Source organism: Cryptomeria japonica, unplaced genomic scaffold (genome assembly GCF_030272615.1).
Source record: "Cryptomeria japonica unplaced genomic scaffold, Sugi_1.0 HiC_scaffold_549, whole genome shotgun sequence".
NCBI classification, from domain to species: domain Eukaryota; kingdom Viridiplantae; phylum Streptophyta; class Pinopsida; order Cupressales; family Cupressaceae; genus Cryptomeria; species Cryptomeria japonica.
In genome coordinates this window covers 64,036-85,228 of record NW_026729359.1, presented here as the reverse complement: position 1 = coordinate 85,228, position 21,193 = coordinate 64,036, and the positions used below count along the sequence as shown (strand labels likewise).

Below are 21,193 nucleotides of genomic sequence, written 5' to 3'. Positions count from 1 at the left end.
ATAGAAATACATTTTAATGTCATATTAATGTTATATACCAATATTATAATTTAATATACCAATACTACAATGGTTGTAGATTTGAGCCCTTGTTCAAATGCTATGCTCAAATGAAGGGGAATTCAAGGCACAACCATGGAGTTATAGGATTAGTCTTAATGGTTGTCGATTCTATGTACTTTTTTTCACACAAACTATAATGCAAAGTTCATGAGAAAATAAGTTAATGCTTTTAAAAATCTTGCATGTGGTTGACAATGTAATGTGAGTCACATTTCAAGTTTGCTATTTTTTAAGTAAATAGTTGTGTTCAAAAAAGAATTTTTGATATTGGTGGTTTCTTCAAATAGAACTCTACTATAAATCTAAATATATTTTATGAGGTTTGTGGTAAATTTGAACCATGTTTTATGACTAAAATATGATTGAACACTCTACAAAGATTTCCCATATTCATAAAACAATTAAACCATCTTTACCAAACATCATACACTTGTTTTTAGCAATAGAAAATGATTTGTATAAATAAAATACAGTTCCTTATGAGAGTGTCACCATTGAATTGAACAGAAACCTACTAATAACATATATCATGTTGTTGAAGCGATGGCGGCTTACCATGGGATGATCCTTGCTAAGGAAGGTAAATGCACTAAAGTTTGGTGTGAAGGAGACTCTTTGAACATAATCAATTGTTTAAATATAAAATTCCCGCCTTCATGGTCTATTAGTAATGCTATTAAAGCAACTAGGAAAATCAGCGCAGAATTTGAAATGTGTGTTTTTACACATGTGTATAGGGAGGCCAATTCCTGTGCTGATTGGGCTACCAACTTGGCTTGCCAATCGAAAGACATCATTACTAGTCATGGTGAAAGTGAGATTGCAAGTGAAATGAAATCCTTGCTTAATCTGGACCGGAGCTAGGCTAGGCAACGTGGTACTTCTAATCATTATTTCTAATGCATCATCTACCTTTTTTGATGCAAGATTACTTCGAAGTTAATGAGCATTTATATAGTTGTCTTATCATAATTATTTGGCACGGATTCTAGGCATTCTTACAAGGCAACCACAGAAACCAGAGGAGGGGATATCAAGGCAAGAGAAGGAACTTCAAGGAAAGTGCTGAAAATATGGGAGGTAAAAAGAAAAGATTTGAACCCACCTCTTGCTCTGAATGGAAAAAGAACAATGATGTTTGGGATATCCTTCAGCGGGGGGATTTGAATGTTTTCATGGAGTGGCTAAGTGGGAAAGATCCCACAATTACCAGCTATTTCATCAAGAACTGGAAAAATGGTAAAATCCTGGTCAGGTCCCAGATGATGAATGTTGATGAGGAGGTCGTTAATGAGGCTACGGTGATGACCACTGAGGGAATGAAATTTTACAAGGATCGCAACATATCAGATAAAGCAAGGGATAAGTTTCTAGTCACAGACGAAGAGAGGAGAAAGATGATTAAAATTGACAACTCCTACCATGCTCCAAAGAGGACTTGTAGGCCATGGAGGTTGATTTTATTTTCTTCTATTGCCTACATTACTTTAGACGGTAGGTTTACCAGAGCCTATGGGCATCACTTTGTTTTACTCAACCATTTCTGCCATGGGGAAAAGGTGAGCTTGCCTTATTACCTTGCATGCTCTATGGACCACGCCATCAAGGAGGTTCAGAAGGATCCTAAAGGCGACCATGTCCTCCACCAGGGGCTTATGGTCCTGGTTGACTCGATAATGGGCAACAATGAGGTTTTGAATACCACAAGTCTATAGAAGGAGGATAAAGGGGATAAAAGTGATATTGGTGACAATGATACCATAAAAGCTTTCTGTGAGACCATTTCCGCCATGGTGAAGGATATCAATAGTCTGAAGACTGATACGAAGGCTATAGCAAGAGTTACTGTTGGTGATAAGCCCCTGGCGGAACGTGTTAAAGAACTGGTTCCTGTTCTGCACAATGCGGAAGCTATTGAATGTATGGTGGGTAAAATAATAGCAACGGAAAACAAGGTTAATAAGATGGGAGACACCAAGGAAATAAAAAATAAAATGAACAATTTGGGCAGCAGAGTTGACAAGCTGGAACTCAATGTTAAGAAGATAGCCGACCAAAATTTTCAGATCCTCAAAGCTTCGGTGGATAACATGAACATCCTTATCAACAGGTTTGAGAACAATGCTGAGAAGGATGGTGATAAAGAGAAGCCGGACAAGAAGGGTCATGATATGAGGACTAGAGCTAACACAAAGATCAAGGGCGACATCAAAGGTCGTGAGCTGGAGGAATTAAAGACTTCGGCGAACAACATGAAACAAATGGTTGTTCATGCTGAGGAAATCATGAAAAACATTTAGCTTTGTGTCTCTGTTTTTGCAAGGTTCCTCGATCCTGTCTTTGGTAGGATCTTTTTGTCTTTTTGAAGTGACCGGGTACTTAATCAAAACATGTATAATTTATTGTTAATATAAATAAAAAATTAGCTGTTATATTTTATCATTATTCTTTCTAGTAATTCTGTTCTCCTGGCTTGTACAAGATTCGGATACCTTTCAAATACCTCCTTTTACTTCATCAAAACATATATAATTTAATGTTAATATAAATAAAAAATTAGGTGTTATATTTTATCATTGATCGATAAACTATATTTCTCCCTCAAAGACACTATTTCATCATTCATCATCTGCAACCTACGTTGACATGATAAAAAAGCATGCATTGATTGATTTTATTTTAAAGCAATACAATTTAACAACTGCCTGATTGCGGTGAGCGTGGATCGAACACGCGACCTTCAGATCTTCAGTCTGACGCTCTCCCAACTGAGCTATCCCCGCATGTTTAGAAGATTTAACTACTTTTCGTTTTGTAAACAAAGTGAATTTAACAATAAATTTATGAAAAAACTCAACCGCAGTCATTTCGTTTCCTTGAATAGAATAGAAGCAGGCGAATGGAGATCATATATAATGAGTAATTACCCTGTCTATTTCCGTGGTTTACCTTTTGCCCATCTACTAAAATACTTTTGTGATAAGAATACAATGAAATTGGGTTTGATTCTGGAGTTGTAGCATTGCACAACTTTTTTATAATTCAATTCGATTCTTTATTTCTGATTTCCCCTTAATTGAAAAGATTAGAGGTCAGAAGTAATATCTATGGAAGTAAGCAAAGAAGTGTAATTTTGCGATTCTGAGAAATAAATAGGTTTAGATAATTTATGAAGAGTTTTCAATTCTAATTCCATGATTGGTCGGTGAGATTATTTATTGTAGCTGAATCTTTTTATTAACTTCTTGTTATAGATAGTGGTCATGTTTTCAAATTTTGAGAATTGCAGAGTTAATCTTTGGAAATTATTAAGTATTTCAAAATTTCACTCCTCTTAAATTAGACAATTTAAATTTATGATACAAATCTTGTCATTCCAATCATAAAGATTGTAATTATCAGAAACATTTTGAAAATTTTAAAATAATATTTTGTTATTATAAATTGAAAAATAATAGAAATCATTACTCAAGCCCATGGGTTGAACATCTTCAGATCCCAGCTGCAAGGAATTTGATTGCCCCATTTTTATGTTAGTGTTAAATTCTTGTGAATGCCCAACTATGGCTTATAATACCCATCTTAAAGAAATGCTATGCAACCAGTAACATTTAAGTCATTCCAATGAGAGGAATATGAAATGGGTGAAGTTAACCGATTATAAGAATAGGAATGTGCCACTTAAATGGCTACAAAGTATGAACATGGCAACATCAACGCTCATGATTTTGATCACTCAAATAAGGATGATGTCATGTAATTTAAATGGAGGGTATTGGATTATACAGTTGTTATTCCTTGTATCATTTTAAGTGGTTATAAGTCTAGGAAAGTTGATGTATAAAAATTGTTTATTTGGTTGTAGGGAGAAATGAGGAGTTCGAAGAGGTAGAATCTATTATATTAATCCAGTAAAGGAAAAAGAATTGGAGGACCATTTTATTCATCTACAAGGTGGAAGCCAGTTTAGAAATTATATTTTTTAATACGATTTAAAAATTATATATCTGAAATTTTTATGCATAATTTTCATGATATATGTATTATGAAACCAATATTTTTCCAATCTATACTTGTTTTCAACGAGAGGGAAGGAGGGAAGGAATTTAAAGCATGGCCACGCTAATATTGACCATTACTATTATTGTCATTATTGATCAATAAATATCATGGGCATTCTCTTATTTTCATCGCCAATTCGGCCTGCAATTTATACAAGAGAATTATACAAGAAAATTAAAAGTAACGCGAATATATACAAGGAAATCAAATATGTCTCATACACCCCAGAAGCATAGTAAAAACCCTAAAATCCTTGTCCAACTTTCAATGTCTTTTAAAAGCCGGTAAATAAAATGGGCCATCCATCATCTCAATACTATCGATATCAATTCTTATTTAAATTTATTCTTTCAAATAATATTATCATGTTTTCCTGGTCTTTCTTAATGATTTGCAAATAACGCAATATGTATGAAACAGGGCAAATCGAACGCTTTACAATTATATATTATATTACCCTGGCCTTTCTTGATGATTTCACAATTTACTTTTCATGCTCTTCAAATTTGTCTAAATAATCATAGATTTATGATTTAGGATGGTGATGTCTCTTATTATTAAGTAAAAAATAAAACAATTACAAATGTTTTGTAGATTATATGTTATATTTCATTGGTCTTTAAATTAAGTTTTAGGATTCAATTAATTTAGATTAACTAATAATGTTTTGGAATAAAATGGATCAAGTAATATTAGACACATATGATCACACCATAAATAGTAATAAAGAGAAATTGATTAGTTTTGAGTGAAATTTGTTTGTCAATTGATGCAGATAATGATATTTGTATGTCTGAAAATTTGTGGATGCTAACAGTCATCTGTGGATCAAAATCACCACATTCTCTACTCTATGTAAGTTCAACATTGCTTGTTCTAGATCTAGTTTAGATTGTTTTGTATCCATATACAAAATCAAGATATTCTCTACTCTATGTTAGTTCAACATTGTTTGTTCTAGATCTAGTTCGGATGCGGACTTGCTTTGTATCCATATACTTAACCACTAACTATTTTTAAATTTTTTCCTACAAACTCTCAATACATAGATAATTTATGTCACTCATAATTTTTCTATGAAGTTGATAGTATTTTAAAGTATCTTGACAATAAACAAGCTGCTCATTAAATCTACAATAAATTTTAATACGTGCACACATGTGCTAAGCTGAGTTTGTGATCAAATTAGACACATGTGAAAGATTTTTATAGATATTTTTCTGAAATATTCAATCCATTTTTAGTTCTCTCCTCTAAAATGAATGCTAACTGACATTTCTCTACACATTACAACACCAAAAATAAACAAAGTCAACCTCAATCCAAAGTTTAAGATTGCTCCAATTAAAAATTATGAAAGCCATTTTATTGAATAGGCATTTTTTTCATCAACATTTCTGATCATACTTTATGATTCATCATTGTAGAAAGCCAAAAGAAAAATAATTTACAGATTGTGAAAATTTGATGTCTCTAATTTTTTTTTTATTCTACAGATAAAATAATCAAAATCAAGTCTATGAGGATGACCTGGTACACAAACATCATATCAATCAAGCAAACAAATTGAATGGTTTAGATGTCAAAATTTTCACCATTATCATAAAAAAAAATCATTATTTCTCCCATTGATTATTTAATCAGTAATTCAATGTTTTGATGATGTCCCTCCCCAAAAAATCTTAAGTTTAATTGGATGCTGCAATTCAAATGTCCAAATCGTTTTTACCAGGTTTTCAAGAAGAAACGAGTTTTTTTATAAGTCACTTCAGTATGAACAAGCCTATGGCATGTTAAAAAAATTGAAATATATGATACAAAAATTTCCCTTGCTGTTCAAAACACATCATTTAGGAGATCTGGTTTTTACCAAGTTCCTCAAGATAATACTAATAAACTAAATAACTAAAAAGATCATTTTAATTTTTTTTAAACTCGGTAACTTACAGAATATATTCAAAGAATTTTGGATTTAATCAAAATCTGTTACAATGAATGCATAAGAAATCATTAAATAGATAGTTCAACTGTATGAATAGTTGTTGTTTATATGACATAGGCATCATTTAGCCTATCATTCGCCACAATGTAGACAAACTTTAGTGGAGTATAGCCTTACCAATACTGAATTGCAGATTCTTTGAGAAAAGACTCTGAGTACATGTAATTACTGAATGAATGATAAGGTGAAGAACAACAACTATAACCGGAATTTCATTCTCCAAAACCTTATGACTAACTCTAATTCTTTTGAGAAAAAATGCGATGAAAGAGTACAAAGTCAGCCCAGCTGAAGCTTGCATCTCAATTTAATGTCACTTGGATGGCAATGCAATCAACTACTCAACTAGGTTCCTTGTAATGTAAAATTTATTTCTTTTTTGCAAGAACAAATATCTTATAAATTTCTGCATGTTTAGTATTTGTACTCAAAAGGAGTACATTGACACTCATGCTCAGGATCTCCTCCAACCTCAACATGGTTGTCCTTGGACATCAGAACATGGCCTAAAATAAAATTAGCAGCTTAAGTATGAAAAAGGACAAGCAACTTCTCGTATACTCAACTAAAATATGTTCACAATGGTCAGAATATCCATGAACCCAAACAGGATTACAAAACCTGTTTTGAAATCTTTTTTAAAATGTCATCATGTCTATAAGAAAAGAAAGCACAATAAGAAAAGAAACCCTAGTCAAGTGTGCATCAGTTAGTATGTCTACAGTAAATGCTTTAGACAAATGGAAATTTTGAGGACAAGCGCAGTTGATATTACTTTAGCAATTGGTTCAAGATAAAATAAGCTCAAGAGGCAATTACAATAACAGAAACTGGAGAGATATAATGTAAGTTGGATGGGTTTTATTTAGCTATTATTTGACCACAAATAGAGTAAATAGATTACAACTCCCCTCAAAATTCAATCGCGAATCTCAAGGGTTTCACTGATAACTAATATGCAGTTTCATATAATTTTCAGGCCAAAACTTCTGCTCAGTCACCCCAAAACAATTCATTGGTCACACCAAAAAAATCCTCTCTTTACATCTTCTCAGTTCACAGTACCTCCAATGCCCATGACACAGTTACCATGAACACAATACCATGTTCTCAAATAAAATCAGTGACTAGGAAAAGGACATAAAGATGCCTATGTGTTTTCCCACATCTACACATTGGCTATTGATAAACCCATTAAACATTTCAATGTTTCCTTTAGATAAATATATATTTTTTAATCCTCCATCTCTGAGGAAAAATATAGAAAAACAACGGATTAATAATTCCAGCCAACCCAGTAGCGGAATAGCTAAATCCCACAAATTAGAGTCTTCTTTTTTCAATGGTGGACATAAACAATCAGGCCTTCTCTGTTAAGAGAAATCCATTATGAACAGATCAACGAAGTCACGCAAATCTTAAAAAAGTTACAATTAAGCTTCTACCTCAGTTATGACAATTATGAACTCACCATATATGTTATCAAAATAACTAAAGCGTAGACCCCAAAATAATGTTGGCACCTCAATCAAAAAGTAAAAGTTCCAGTCAATTTGAGATATTACGTTTCAAAAACAACAATATCCTCACACGATGCTTGTAAATTAAGAAATGATGTGCTTGATATTACTTTGCTTTCACAACAGATATAAGAAACAGAGTAAGGATAAAATACAACTCTACTGGAAATGCATAGCTAGTTTTCATAATAAAGGGTAAAATTAGTGCATGTACCTAATTTTCCTCTTCACGTGGTCTTCCTTACCATGGATTGGTCCTTACCATGGATTGGTGTTCACACTCAAGAGCTCCTCATCCTGTTTAATTGCAATTCAACCGAATCTACTGTTGCATTCTTGAGTTTTCCTATTATCCATAAGGCGTCGAGTCTGAAGAATCCTAACCTGGGATACATTTGCATTAAATATATGAGACATGTTTTGAATAAATAAAGTGTAATGTTCCGTCACTGTTTTCATCTTCCCTCAATCTCTTATCTAGTTTTCTAACTCTCTACCACAATATCTCTCCCTCTTTCTATATATTTCACTTCTTATCTCTATCTTTATCTTCCATCTCTCCCTCTCTTTCCCTTTATTTATTTTTGTCTTCCATCTCTATCTATTCCTCTCCCCTCTTTCTTTATTTCTCCATATTTCTCTTGTTCTCAACATATTATTCTCCTAATTGTCCTCTATCTTCATCTCGATATCCATCTCTATCTATAGCTCTATCTTCTTCTCTATATCTATTTCTATCTCTTTACCCATCCCTCTCTCACTCTTCCCCCTCTATATACCCCTCTTTCTTCTTCCCTCAATCTCTATCTAGTTATCTATTTCTCTACCACCATATCTCTCCCTCTTTCTATATGTCACTTCCTATCTCTATCTTTATCTTTCTATCTCTCCCTCTCTCTCCCATTATTTTATTTTTCTCTTCCATCTCTATCTATTCCTCTCCCCTCTCTCTTTATTTCTCCATATCTCTCTTGTTCTCTCCATATTACTCTCCTCGTTGTCCTCTATCTTCATCTCTATCTCAATCTTCTTCTCTATATCTATTTCTATCTCTTTACCCATCCCTCTCTCTCTTCCCCCTCTATATACCCCTCTTTCTAGCTCTAACTGAACCTCTCTCTTGCTTTCACCCTTTGCCATGAGTCTATAGGTAATGAAACTTGATTATCTTCTCGATTCAAAGGTTTTGTTTCATCTATGATTGGATCCTTGTAAGTGGATGTAATGTGCCCTCGTTGAAATAGGATTTATTAATAAGTAATAATAAATTAAAATATAAAAGAATAATAATAAAATTAAATCTAAGTTTAATGAAAGGTCAAAAGGGATGAAACGAAAAGGTGTGACTCCCTCAAACATGAGACATAAAAGGGAGAGAAGAGAACTTCATTTGGGCAGAAAAGATGAAGGAAAAAAGAAGGGAGCAAATGAATTAAGGAAGCATTTATGGGAAGAAGATAAGTAAGTGACTCTTCCAAAGGGGCAGCAATGATGAAGGGTTGTGACCCTTTCGAAGGCCGGTAGTTGAAAGGTTGTGATCATTATGAAGAGGTGTGACTCTCCCTCACATTGGAGGATATAAAAGGGAGAAGTTCTCATTTGTGGAGGTGATAGAAAGGGGAGATCAATTTGAAGAACAATATATTATTTTCAAGGGCAACAATGAAAAGTGGTGACTCAATTCTTATCAAAGGTGGTGACCCTTCCACCAATAGAATATAAAAGAAAATTGATTTCAAGCATTGGAAGGGAATTATCAATCAATGGAGGAAATCAATGCAATTAACATCAATTCTTCAAAGAGAGAAAAGAACCTTCCACAATCAAATGCAGATTGAACCATTTAGCAATAACACTCATCCAAAAGAGCATCGTTCAGCTTTCAAAGAGAGAAACAACATGTAATTGAATATGTCCAATTACCATACCAGACTGAAAATATATAACCTGCAATAATTGTACAAATATAGTGGGCAAGATTTAATGTCCTCCCAAAAGGGGACATTACAAGTGGTACCAGAGCATCGTTCTTGCTAGCTTGAGGGAATCGAGAGCAGATTATAATCATACCATTACAAGTATGAATCGTTATTAATTAAAAAGAGAAATGCCAAACATATAGTGATTAATAAGTCATCAGGTTCAACACTTATCTCAAAGAAGATTAATAAAAAAGTGATTAGTTGCATGCCTATCTGTGTATAACTTCGCGTTACATTTGATATAAGCAGGCTGAGTTGGCGATGAAAATAAGAGAATTCCCATGCTATTTAATGATGTTTACCTGAGTTTAGATGAGCATCTGCATCTGTGTGATTGAGGTGAGCTTTGGGAAACGGAAGAGGAAGAGGAAGAGGAGGGAAAAATGGCAATGAAAATTGGTAGCGTTGCAGTTTTGGTGTTGGTGTTAATTGCAATAATAGTAATGGCCAATATTAGCGTGGCTTCGGTGCAAGCAGGGCCATGCTTTAAATTCCTGTGCGTTAACGATGGCGGCTCTACAGGATACGCAGACAACCCTAAGTGCTGCAACATCGGCGACTGTGGGAGTGGGATTGGATATTGTACCGCCACATGCTAGCAACCGCCTTCTATTACCTTTGCCTCATCAAAATAAATTGAATTGAATGGTTTGATGTTTGTGTGTTTGAGCAGGATACTTACAATCCTTGTTCATTTGTTTCAACCTTTATTTTCGCTGTGTGGCCGCTATCCAACAAGTTAAAGTTGTTGTTCCAAAATATTTGACTATATATATCTTATCTTATCTTGTTCATGTTTCAATCTTTTATTGAAACAGGTTCGTTATCGAATTATATCTGCACCTCCATATATTTATAATATGGAGTAGAATTCTGTTTTTCACATAGTGACGTAGGTGACATTTCCAACAGGGCACAAGTGAATTAGTGAGGTTTGGAGATAATTATATTGATCAATATGTTTTTTGTGAAGAGAATTATAACTCTAAATTCTTAAAATAGAAAATGGTCAAATAGATCAAAGAGTTTATATCGATAGACATATTTATGTGGTTACTGTTGGACACATTGGTTTGTGAACAAATGATTGCACTATCCCCCTTTCTTGAGGACTAGATTTTATTTTGCTTGTGTCCAAGGCAATGACTTTATCAAATGCCTATTTACACTACTAGTTATGTACTTGTACTCTTGTTATGGCTTGACAAGGTAAATACTTTGTTCTCATGACAATGTTTCTCTCATGGCTAGAAATACTTTCACTATAATTAAATGCATTAATTTTGTTTATAGGCACTATTAAAACCTTATTTACATGTCCACACAATTTTTTTCTTACAGGAAGCATTGTCCTCCACTATTTCATTCTTTGTAATGTTCTGTTTGCTAGGTTACTAGAATCGAATAATAGCACAAGAAGATCAAGGAGACAAATCCCAGCTCCTTTGTTTGCTGGGGGGTTGTGGAAAAAAAAAAAACCGTAGTTTTAGAGATCAATCTACCACAAGTAAGGCCTTGTTCACGATGATAAAAAAATAAATCAAAGAAAATATTAATGTTGCTTCCTAAGATTTTACTAAAGCCTTGCTATGCTAATTACAAATGAGGATGAAACAGGTATGGTGACTTGATAAGGACCTAACAAAGTTAAACTAGCAGAAGATTATGCTAGGTTATGTAAATGGCATCCCCCAAAGGAAGGCTGGGTTAAATGCAGCGTTGACGACTGCTCTAAAGTTAACCTGAGTAGGTCTGGTGCTAGGGGAAGTTATAAGGGATGATCAAGGCTATTGTACCACCGCATGCTAGCAACCGCATAAAATATAAATTGAATTGAATGGTTTGTTGTTTGTGTGTTTGAGCAAAATCCTTGGTCATTTGTTTCAAGCTTTATTTTTTGATGTATGGCTACTATCCAACAAGTTAAAATTGTTGGAAAAAAATGCTTTACTGTCAACCAACCTCCAATGTTGTATCTCTTGAGATGGTGTCCACATGTAATAGAAATGTAGAGGAACTCGGATGTCCTAGCTTGCATATGTGGTTGGCCTTCTCTATATCTCGATTCATTGTTAAATGAGTACTTAGTAATATGAAGCTAGTTGACATGTCCATTTTCTATTTAAAATAGTAGATAAATAAAATTAATTTTATAGATTTATCTAATTCATCCTTTGTGCCATCAACAACCAATCAGAGAAACGGATATTTGGGAATTCAATGAAGTCCATTGAACTGGCACTTCATTTTAGAGAGTTTACTTAGAGTAATAAAGTTTTAATGACACATCTAGAAATTAGAATTCCATATAGTGATAAGGAAACTATTTCTATGGACTAGAGATACCATGTCAAGTCACAAGATGCATACATGTATGTAGACAGTAATATAAATAGACATTTGATAGTCATTGAATTGCACACAAACAATATAGAATTTAGAAAGGGGGATAGCGCAAGCACTAAAACAGGTTCACAAATTGATGTGTTGGGTGGAGACAAGAATGAATCAATTAAATCTTGATTTCCACAATCAAATCATGATGATAACCACTTCAATGTTTGTCAACATGTTCAGCTGATACCATTTTCTAGGCCAACATGCAACTGGTGATAAACAGATGCTTGGTACTTTTGTTTTTAGTTTGATATAAATATGTTTAGAGAAAGAAAGAAATTAAAAGCCTTTTTACTACGAGGAGGAAATCTTCATACTTTTTAGGAAAGATGTTGATTTTAAGTCTTTTATTGTTATTATTAACATCTAAATATAATCTTATGTTATTCTTAATGAGACCACGAGATTCAGTTATTTTAAGCAACCACCTTCTCTCATGCCTTCCAATATTACCTAATTTGTCTCATAAAAATAAATTGAATTGAATGGTTTCCTATTTGTGTGTTTAAGTAGGATGCTTACAATCTTTGCTCATTTGTTTCAAGCTTTATTTAAATCGTTGTGTTGTGGCTATCCAACAAGTCAAAACTATTTGTTGGTAACAAATGATTTACTGTCAACCTCAAATGTTGTTGTATCTCTTGAGATGGTGTTTGGGCCTGTCAATTAATATGATATTTTAAAAACTATTTATAATATGGAGTAGAATGCTATTTTTCACATAGTCAGACACTATAACTATAACAATTTTCAATATAACCACATATAAGCGTGAGATGTATTGATGAGTACAGTTCATTTACAAATACAAAGATTATAAATTCTATAGGAAGTATTTGAGTGACATAAATGATCCATTTTAAGAAACTATGTTGATACTCTCAAGTGAAACATGCGACACTTGTTAGATCAACAATCTATATAAATTGATACTCTCAAGTGAAACATGTGACACTTTTTCTTGCTACAATGCTTTAAATGCCTCTTATTGTTTATTGTTCTATGTTGATTTTCTCGTCATTGTTCACTACTAAGCTTGAGGACTGGGACCTCAAGTATTGTTCTGATTTTTGCCTCCTCCCATTGAATTTAATGATCAATTTTTATAGAATATGTTGTCTTTTTTGTTGAGGATTCACTCCCTCTACAACAGACACATAGATCAAACAAATTTAAGACCTACCATAGAGATCAGATATTTTACAAAAAATAAATTCACTTATTTGTCTTAGGCCTTATGTGACTTACTTTGTCATTACCTTGTGCCAACAAGCTATGGACAGTTGTGGTAGACCTGGAGATATTGTTGGCATACCTGGTAGTGTGTCAAACAAGCATCCATCACCAAACCCGGTGCCTGCACCAATCAACAATGAAGCGGTATCCGAAACAGGTTCCACCGCTATCCATTGGCCTGGATATCGCCAAACTGAAATTGAAGTGCTCTCAATGAATGCGTTAAAGCACTATCACAAGCTTGTCGAAGATTTGAAGAAAGTATGTGCAAATGTAGATCACGTGTAGACCCATGAGATTGAGGTATTCCAAGAAACCATACACACGTATGATGCTACATGCAGTGTCTTACAACAGTATTACAGTGTACTCCAAGAATTGCGATATCGAGAGCTCCACGGTGTGCGTCGTTCCATGGATGTGAAACTATCCTTTTTTAGTTTCCTCAACAATGTTTAGTATCCCCAGATAAAGTAAACTTATACAAGAGATGCACTTTGAAAGCCATTGGATCCACGCTTGGTTTTTGGAATGTCATGAACATATTGAAGTTGAGCATTTTGCTCGATTCTATTGGCATTGGAGATATTGTATGCCCAATTTATATATTGTGTAATTAAAATCGACATATTGTACACTTAACATAAAAATTAGACCTTGTTTGAACATATTATACCCTTGATGTACTCATTGAGCCATGCAATATATATTTTGCAAGTATTTCTCATTGTTGGATGTGTTACAACTTTGTTGTTTGTTGCTACTTCTAATGAAATGTGTCATTCAAAATTTGTGTGCATTTTATGATCTTGTAACCAATGGATTGAAGATAATAAATTTTGTAGAGAGCATGTATGACAGAACTAGGGATTATGTCTTTATGATCTCTATAACTTTAGTACTTTATATAGTAGGTTGGGCTATATAGGGGTAAAATAAGAGACCATTATAGTAGAACTTAGTGTACTACTATTACCAAGCCCATGACCAAAATTCTGACTAATATTTGTAACTTGGACAACGTAGCCAGGAAGCATAATTTCCATAGTTAGTTTTATCATGAAAGTTGAAAACTGCAATATGACATAGAAAATGGAAAGACCCCATGATCATGATTCAAAATAAATACCGTATTGTTATACCAAGAGGTTGTGGGTGACTTACAAACATTTAGAAACAAAGGCATAATATATAAATCAACGAGCCACTACAACCACTAAAAAAATACATAGGATTGTTGGTGCCCTTAAGAAGGCTACTTCATCTCTTGCTGATTTATGTTGGCCATGCTGAAATTGTTTGACAAAATGATAAAACATATGAACTCATTCAATGGCTTTTTATTTTGACCATGCTGAAACTATTTGACAAAATGCCTGAACATTATAAGAATTTTGAAGTCATATACTTCAACCACAATTGTTGTTTAACTATGGATTACTACATTCAATGCGAAAAGTTGCCTATGTTTTAGTGAACTCTTCTACCCTCTTCCCTTATTATAGGGATTGACTAGCATAAAAGTCTATTTGTCTTCTACCATAGGATATTTTCCTGTTTCAAGGATGCATTACAGAGTAATGTACATGTTATACAGTAAAAAAATTTCAAAGAAAATGGAGAAGTAGCATAGATGGGTACCCACTAGCAACATTACAAGGCATTAGGCATTCCTAAATTATTTTCAACATCGATTTTGTATAAATTCCTACTTGACTCTATGAAGAAGAGAGCACACAATAGATACATCAATTTTTAAAAATAAAAATCACAATATATAACAACAAATTACATCCTCAATAAGGTTCTTGCCCAATTTCCCCAAGTATCATAGTTGCATGTCATGAACATGTCTCCATGGTTGCATATTATTCTAGCACACCCAACACTCCTTGTTGTCCTCCACACAATCTAAGTACAATGACCACATTGTTGATCTCTTTAGAATCTCATTACATGTTATTATCACTCTTGTTGCTTCTACTAAGTGATGTATAATGTTGTTATTGAAAGATTGATACATACACATTGTCTATTATGTGTGTTGTCATTAATGTATCAAACCTGTTGTTGAAGAGCCATATAGTGCAATCAAGTAGTTTCCTCCTAGTTTTGTAGGCAGCATCCTAATCCCCTTGTCTAATGGATGTACTAACTAAAAATGTAATCCAGAGTATGTATGATAGGTCTGTGCTTGTGGCTTCATGTCTCCAAATATCTGTTATATGTAACTTTGGGGATGGACCCAAGCATTGCAATCGTTATAGAGTTGATCTTTCCAATGGCGTATACAAACAAAAGGCATCCTTGCCAAAAATATATAACAATGGAATAGATGCTAAATGGCTCATAGTTGGCTCCATACTATAGCTAACAAAATACATCTTCCCAAATTTTGCATGACTCCTGGTGAGTCAATAAGCCTACTATTATTCCAAAAAAGTTCATAGAAACTTTACATTTTATGCAATGTGGTGCTTATAATATTTCATTTTTTATTGTTTAATTGTGTAGGTGGATCGTTATTCTGAACCTACAAATTGTATGTACAACACATGCTATACTTGGATAACCGATCTTTCTTTGTGTAAAACAGGAAGACTAGATAGAACAAACTATGCCTCCTCTATGTGATACAAGTATAGAACCAAGTACATCCACAAAATGTAAGAGTTCGAGGTGACCGAAAGCATTATTTTCAAGCCACCTCAAAATGTGGGCAACACACCTATGACAATAAATCCTATTAAAAATTTGAATCCCTACCAACCAAGGTGGACCATCAAGGGTCGTGTCTGAGTGAAGAAGGACATCTACCACTATAATACAACAAAATAAAGCAGCCATGTTTTTAGATTTGACATTGTAGACAACGAAGATACTAAAACGCATGTTACATGTTTCAATGAACTAGAAAAAACCTATTATGATAACATCCAAGTTGGAGTGACATACACATTATTTGGGGGAGCAATAAAGCCAACCAATAAAATTTAAAACAAACTCAATAGTGGACTAGAAATAACCTTAGTAGCTAATTCAAAGGTTACTGCCTACAATGGCGACTCTTCCATACCCAAGCACAGATATATTTTCACAACTCTTGATCAAGTGACTACAAAAATAACAACTCAACCATTGACGTCATTGGAATCATCATTAGTGTCAATCTGAGCTCAACGGTACGTAGAAGAGATGGTACAGAGGTTCCTAGGCATACCATTAAGTTAGTCGACATGACTCGAAGAATCATCAATGTTACACTATGGGGTGCAATGGCAAAAAAGGAAGGTACTGAACTCCAACGAAGGTATTATTTACAAGAAACAACTACTCTTGTTATCAAGAATGGTCATGTATGTGAATTTAATGGAAAGGTAATAGGTACAACATTTAATACAAGCCTCTTCATAGACCCTCCTATAGAGGAATTGGCCTAGTTGAAGATTGGTTCAACCAGAATGTTGACATTGGACAAGAAATTGCGCATTAGCTTGCTACACCTAATCCCACCCCTCAAAGAATGATGATCAGTAAAATCCGGGCACATGCATCGAATTCAGTGCAACCCTTCCATTGTATTGTAAAGGAAACAACACAATAGATAAAATCTAGGTCATTTTGCTATCCAACATGTCCCACCCAAGTAAATGGAAACCCATGTAAGAAATGATTAGAGGAGACTGAAGAAGGGACTTGGTATTGTTCTAGGTGTAACATGACCTTGTTTGAGTGTAACTATAGATACATCCTCCAGACAAACCTGCAGGACCACACATATACAATATGGGTTATTTCATTTGATGAAGGGGCAACAAAACTAATGGGCATGCCTGCAGAAATGTTATACATGTTTCAATTCGATGAGAATGCTGAGAAAAGAACTGCAGAGGTAATAAAAAAATGTGACGTATAATCAATTCCTCTTGAGCTTAACATGTAGAAATGAAACATACAATAATGAAGATTGACTTAAAGTTACCATAACCAAGGCAAGCAGGTATATTTTGCCTCTAAGAGCACTATACTTCTTGAGAAAATCAAAGAAATGTGTACTGATATGAGCCCCCAGCCTTAAAGCCAGCACATAGTTGTAAATATAGTCAAGGATATAATTACCCTTATATAATATAGTAGAAAATAAATCCCCCTGATGCACATGCTCAAGCTTAAAGGAAGCATATAGTTGTAAATAGAGTCAGCATACAATTGTAAATAGAATGAAAATGTAATTCACCCCTATATAATACAATAGACAGTAAATATTCCTATGAGATTTTGCCAAGATCAAGAGGCAATTAAAAGCACAAATAAGAGAGAACAAAATAGATGATAGAAATAAACTGTATCCTATCAAGATGAAAAATATGATCAACTGGATCATTAAGCATTCAATTACATACAATGTAGATGAGCTTGATTATATAGGCAAGGCTAGGGATATGTGAGCACTCAAACATGACATGTGGCTCAATAAGAAACAAGGGTAGGTAGGAAATAGGTGTGGGTAGGTAGGAGAAAAAATATAATATTCCACATGAGGTGGATCACCCACTGAATGTGGAGTGTAACAACAAGATCAACACCATAAAAGGTGGAAATTCTCCTACACACACTATCCCAATATGGCACAAACACCCAAGTGTCTCATACCCAAATTACTATGAAATGCATTTCCTAAGTAAACTTAAGTAAGGTGTAATAATATCTATGATGAATAATTATTTACACCAACACCCCCCCTTGAGTGCAACTTAGGGGAATGCACTTAAGTCTACAATGCAACTAAGAAATGCAAGATGGGTCCCAACTACGAGGCCATGTTAGGTACCCATGTACAAATGCAAATGCATACAAACCAATGCAATGAAATCTCTCACAAAGCGGGGAAAGAGAGAAAAACCCAATGGCAAAAAACCCTCCCCCAAAAGAGAGATGAAATTAGATACAAAGAACTCTCATAGAAGTATGTGAAGGACAAAACCTTATGTGAGGAAAAAGTCCCCCCCATATGAGAGAAGAAGAAGAAAGACTAGGAAGCCCCCCCTCAATTTGGAATCTGCACCAATGATAGAAGCTCGAAGATGAATGAAGAAACTACTCCATGAACATTGAACAACATTCCTCCCCTTAGGAAGAAACAAAACCAAAGGTGTATCCATGAAGTCTCCCCAATCATGAAAGGAAGATGGAGAAAAAATACTCATGATGAAAGAAATCTCTAAAAACTACTCAAGTGTCCCCATGTCGATGCTGAAAGGTACCCCCTCCAAAGGTGGTACACTATGCCACATTGTTGAAAAAGGCACTCCAAGATCTAGTGGAGATGAATATAGAACAATATCCAAAGACTCATATGTCTCCTCAAAAGATAAAGAGACCTCCTCCAAGTGTTGTACAAAAGTATCCACAATCATGTCAACCTCTAAAGATTGATCATGTAGAGAATGCACAAGAGGGTCAGAGTGATCCCTCACAACAATCAAAGAAGGATCATCTTCATCAAAGAGAAGATGAATTTCATGAATGGTGTCTCCCAAATCTACAATGTAGGAGTCCACAAACAAACCTACAATGTCTGTCAAGTAGGCAACCCAATCAATTGAAGCTGGAAGACATGAAATATCCTACTGCACTAAATCATAAGAAGGCAAAACTATCGCACTAGCTACATCATCAGGTGCAATAGGTGGTGTGATATCAATAGAAGGAGATGAAATGCAAGGCTCAAGAGCGGGATCACATGTGAGAATCCCCAAGTTCGAATGCCCAAAGTTCTACTCAAAATCTAAATTATCAACATAGGAAGAATCAACCTCATCAATAGGACCAAAATCTAAAAAAGAGTACAACCGAGATGCATGATCAACCACCCTAGTCGCAATGATAGCTCCACTCTCCAAGTCTCTAATGATAACTGAATCAGGTGTGAACTCCACAGTTTTCCTAGTTGCCCCATGTGTGATTTGATAGATGGAAAGAAGATTATTTGTCAAGTGGGGTACACACAACACATCATTGAAGGAGTTATCCCCAATGGCAATAGATCCTTTCCCAATCACATCCATGTATGTATGATTGCCCATCAAAATCTGCGGCATGTGGCAAGGCTCAAATGTAGAAAACATAGACTGCAAAGATGCCATATGATGAGAAGCCCCTGAATCTAGAAGCCATCTCCCTGAATCATGACTTGTAGTAGCACAAAGAGCTTGTCCCTTTCCTTTATCTGTCTCAAAAGAGTGATCCTTTTGTTTATCCTTGGAAGAAGAAGCTGATGTAGACATTCTAGAAGGTAGGTTGATTCTATTCTTCTCAAGAAGATTCTTCAACTCATCAATATCCTTCTTATAACAATGATATTCATCATGTCCTGACTTCTTGCAATATCCACAAAAAAGGTTGTCCTTATATGATTTCCTCTTAGGTGAGAATGGTGAATCACCTTGTTGTGGAGAGGAAGATTGTGCTCCATCTTGTTGTGGTTTAGACTTAGGTTGCTTTTGACTCTTGCCTTTTCCTTGATTACTTTGATTCCCTTTTTTAGCCACCAAAGCTTGTGAATTTAAAGATTTAAGAATCCCCATCATGGTCAACTTAGATTGCTCAAGTATCAACATCTCCATGAATGAATCAAATGAGGGAGAAGTGTATGAGGAACCTTGAGCTAACCTATGTGTGTGAAAGCTAGATACAAAGTTTGCATACTCTAAAGGAAGCTTGTCCAACAAGTTATAAACCAATTGAGCATCCTTTTTGTCAATTCCACAATCTTTTAGCTTTGTTCTTAGCTCAATTGCTTTTGTGACATAATCTTGGATTGTATCAAAATCCTTGGGATCCAAAGTTGTGAGTTCACTATCAATCTTGTAGCCCTTAATCTCATCAACTTGACCATACAATTTCTTAAAAATATCCCAAGCCTCTTTAATTGTTGTACACTTATCAATGTGAAAAATGAGGTCATCTGATACATACTTTCTAAGAGTTCCAAGTGCCATAGCATTCTTAGTAAGCCATTCAATTTGAGCATTAGGATCAGCCTTAGGATTAGGTGGTGCTCTTATAGTTTCATTTACATAATGAATGAGTCCTTTTTCCATTAGTTTACTCCATGCCTTAATTTTCCATGATGCATAATTATGAGGAGTTAAAAGTGGAAATTTAGGAGAACCCATGGCACCAAAATGAAAAAACACAAGATAGAGGCACAATCACACAAGACACCCCCCCAAAATACTCAGTCAAGAAATCCCCCCAAAATGGTGATTTTGGCACTTTATACTTAGTGCATATACAATGGGCCACTTGCAAAACAAGGCAAAGTGGACTTTTGATTTCAATTTACAACTTCTCAAAATGAGATCTAAGAGATTTCAACATATACTACTAGTGATCTAAACTGAGACCCAAGCGAAATACAAGTACCAAATATGCAAAAAATGGCCAAATACTAAAAGTACAATTTCTACTTAAAATCACTACAAACAGATGGTAGATTATGAAAGTAGATGAAAAACTATGCACTTTCAAAAAAAACGGCACCTGAAAAGGAGTCCATATGAACCCAAATGAAGCCTCCAAAGTTGTAAAAACTGAGATTTCATGATTTCTGAAAACCTTGTATCCAAAAATCAGAAAACTCCACCACTATATAGATCACAAAATTCTACCCCAAAACAAAAAAAATTGCTCAGAAAAATGAGTCCATATGAGTGAGATATCACTATTTGAAAATTGCCTACAAAATTATAATTTTGGGAAAATTTCCGCCACAGCGTCAAACTTCAAATGCCTCTAGATTTGGCCTTTGAAGTCTGATTTGGATGAAACAAAAGGCAAAACTGACTTTCTTGGACCTCCTAAATCCAATGGTAACCTCAGATTTGACCCATCAAGCATCAATAATAACCTGCAATAGAAAACTCCAA

General features: G+C 34.5%; 1 non-coding gene across 1 annotated transcript; it reads right to left on the bottom strand.

Moving 5' to 3' along the window:
* Positions 1–2,773: 2,773 nt before the first annotated feature.
* Positions 2,774–2,846, bottom strand: TRNAF-GAA (transfer RNA phenylalanine (anticodon GAA)). The gene has a single exon. It is a non-coding gene; the product is annotated as a tRNA-Phe (tRNA).
* Between the last annotated feature and the right edge of the window lie 18,347 nt (positions 2,847–21,193).